Source organism: Oratosquilla oratoria, chromosome 16 (genome assembly GCF_046742065.1).
Source record: "Oratosquilla oratoria isolate Oo_2021 chromosome 16, ASM4674206v1, whole genome shotgun sequence".
Classification (NCBI taxonomy): Eukaryota; Metazoa; Arthropoda; class Malacostraca; order Stomatopoda; family Squillidae; genus Oratosquilla; species Oratosquilla oratoria.
The window spans coordinates 4,851,807-4,855,549 of NC_134792.1; positions in this window are offsets into that span (position 1 = coordinate 4,851,807).

Below are 3,743 nucleotides of genomic sequence, written 5' to 3' on the forward strand. Positions count from 1 at the left end.
ATCTCACGCAAGCCACATAACTAACGCTTGAGGTGAGTTGATATTAATACATAATAGTTATGGGTACCCAGAACAAGAGTTTTAGATTGGTTAGTTAAGAAATAAGAAAAAGAGTGTATGGAGACGAAGAGGCATAATAATTCGCTAGTTTGGAAGAAATTATATTTAGAAATTTTATTCTTTTTATTCACTTGTCTATTATAATGGCAATGATTTCAACAAGCTGTTTAATAGTATTACTTAAATTCTGACCAAGCTTGGCTCACATCAGTGTCCAATCATTAACAAGTTGAAAGTATAATCAACATGGATTACCATTATATGAAATTATTAATTTCAATTACTCCTGTGTTATTTTTGTATCTACATATATCTTGGGTCAAACCCAGACAGCCAAAAGAATTTCGAACTAAGCTTCAGTTCCCTTTGTTAGGGCGAGCCCAAACATCAGTGTGTAATAAACTGAGCGAAATGGTGCAGTATATCCTCGACTCAGTGTGAAGGGACAACAACTTTACCTGGGAGTTATCATGCTTGTCACATGATTACATTGGATGTGGGAGTATTCTTAGGACGCGCCATACTAATATGGCAAAGTGTAATAAGCTAGACGAACCATGTAAAAGATGATGCGTTGCATTATTTCGTCGAGTTCGTTATCCTTTAATGAAATTCCATGGTACGACCGTACATTTCGTCGCATTTGACAATACTAGAAGCTATTGCGGACCCTTATCGCAGAAAAATAGAAATAAGAATTCACGCTTTCGTTTTCAGGTGTCAAGTAAAAATTCATAAAAAATAAAAACATCCTGATGACCCTGTGTTGAGTGCCTGCCAGCAAACCTTCAAACAAAAACATATGTTCCGCTTGTAAATGTGTTCCCATTAGTTCTTGTCAAAACTTTCAACATTTATAAAAATCTGTTTCAAGTAAGTTCCTGAATAATAATGAGCCTCGACCAGTAAATACTCTGTGCATGACCTACAACACACCAAGCCATTTCCATGAGGTGCTCTTTCTTTCGTAACATCTCATTATACCAAGTGAGCAAACATCACTGTGGTAATTAAGTTCCTCGTGAATAGGAATGACGGCATCAGTTGGTTGATAATGTATTAATCATGCATGACAAAAGCAGTGCATTTCAAGAAGAGATCTCGAGCTTGGTTTGAAGAGCAGAGTTTGAACCTACAGAGAAAGAAAATCAGAGACACTCAACCTCTATCCGAAATCTAATTCAGACCTTAACAGCACTCAGTCTTTTTTAGGCCCTTTCACCACGTCATCACTTCAATGACAGGTGGTTCAGCCACCTCCACTCTTGAGGGAGAAAATTCGGAAAGAAAATTTTGAGATTGAAATCGAACTTCAAAACAGGCATCAAGCCACCCTCTGGCCAATCACTACAAAGAACAGTTACCCTTGTCTGTCCACTCGTCTTCTTTCTCATACTTTTTCCGTCTTTTTTAACCCTTTCAATTCATTGAACTCCTCTTCTATGTCCTCTTACACTCCCTACTTCCTCCGTCTTTTAATCGTGTCACTAGTTTCCGATTTCAGGTCTCTGTAAGGGTATTTTTGAATATTGATTGAGGCATTTCCATTATGAAAAAATCTTCTCTACGCCAAAGTAATCCAATTTCATGCAGAAAAATAACACTTTAAGTTCCTATTCGTTATGATATACACATCTTTTGTTTCTACTCTGTTATTCTCTTTACCATACACCCATCCTGCATATATTCTCTTCCTTCTGTCCACCATCCTTTAATGAATTACAACCGTGTTAATTCCACTATTCTCATTCCCTTCGCCTTAACGTAATTTCTGTTTAATCTATGGTTCCAGAAGACTAATGACATCAGCATTTCCCACTTCTCTCGCCTCCTCCTTCTCCCTCATCTCCCTCCTTCTCTAACCTCGTGTTGCCGACTTCCGAGCAATGAGTTGCAACGACGTGCAATGGGCTGGAATGAGCTGAGTTGCAGCAAAAACCTGAATATATCAGGTTGTGTTTCGCCTATGACGATCGTGAGTGTCAAGTCACGATAAAATGCAGGTTGACCTACAGTATTTATACATACACAGACACTATTTCTCTCGCTCTCTTTGTTACATCATGAAACTGTGTTGTTAAGACAATAAGTTAGACAGTATAGATTAGCAAATTTACATTTTTATATTCATCTTACATCCTTGTATTCAGTGTTGCCTGTGAGCGAGGTACCAGAAACATCCCATATATTAAGATTTATTTTTAACGGCGAACAGTGTTCTAAAAAGTAATATTTTCATTATATGATTTAAGATATCTTCATATCACACACACACACTCAAACACACACACACACACACACACACACACACACACACACACACACACACACACACACACACACACACACACACACACACACACACACACACACACACACACACACACACACACACACACACACACACACGCACGCACACACGCACGCACACACACACACACACATACACACACACACACACACACACACACACACACACACACACACACACACACACACACACACACACACACACACACACACACACACACACACACAAGCATGCATCAAGACACAAAAACACGCATACATAAGGGGACTCCGTTTCCTAATGTCCTCAGGTATTAAAGAACAACGTGTTTTTCAATTGTCCCATATTTTGGGACAATTTTAGCAATGGCTTAGAATAAGTATGATTGAAAAACAGCCTAGAGAGTTCTTAAATAAACGAAAAAAAAAGGTAAATGATGAACTATAAGAGGTGAAACAGAATTACTATAAAGGAAGGACATATAGAGTGATCGAACCTGAGATGGTTAGATTGATCAATGACGAGAAAGACATAGAGATGGAGACAGAGACAGACAAAGAGAGGGAGAGAGAGAGAGAGAGAGAGAGAGAGAGAGAGAGAGAGAGAGAGAGAGAGAGAATAAAATAAGCCATAGATTACGAAGGCAGTGAGAGAAAGAGTAAGGAGAAAGAGATTACCTAGGTAAAATAGAGTTACATGGAGAGTAAGAGTGATGAAGAGGGAGAGTGTGTAAAGGAGAGGAGTAGGGGAGAGGGAGAAGTGAGGAAGAGGATATGAGTGAGGGGGGAAATGAAACAAGGTAAGCCAGACAGACAGACAGACAGACAGACAGACAGACAGACAGACAGACAGACAGACAGACAGACAGACAGACAGACAGACAGACAGACAGACAGACAGACAGACAGACAGACAGACAGACAGACAGACAGACAGACGGACAGACAGACAGACAGCTAGAAGAAAAATAATTATAAGGAGAAGGGAACGATACAGAAACGGAGTTAAAGAAAAAATAATTATAAGGGTACGTATGTCCTCAACAGTTTTTAGAGAAAGAAAAATTGAAATAAGGTTAAATAAAACAAAAGAGCTGGAAGAGAAAACTGAAGCAAGAGCTTTGAGGAGGTAAAGAGAAGCAAGGAGAACGAAAGGGAAGGAAGAGAATTTGGTGGTCCGCGTGAGCATGAAAAAGACGAAAAATTAGTCTTTAATGATAAGGCCTTTTGCACACATTTTTCGAGCCTACTGGTGATTAGACAGCAAATTCGAGCAGAACGGAACTCAGTTTTGTCTTCTGTTTTAACAGGTGAGCAACGTACGCATTTTACATTCTTGGCTCTCTCTAAATCCAATAGAAATTTCACATGGTTTATTATAGTTTCTAAATCCT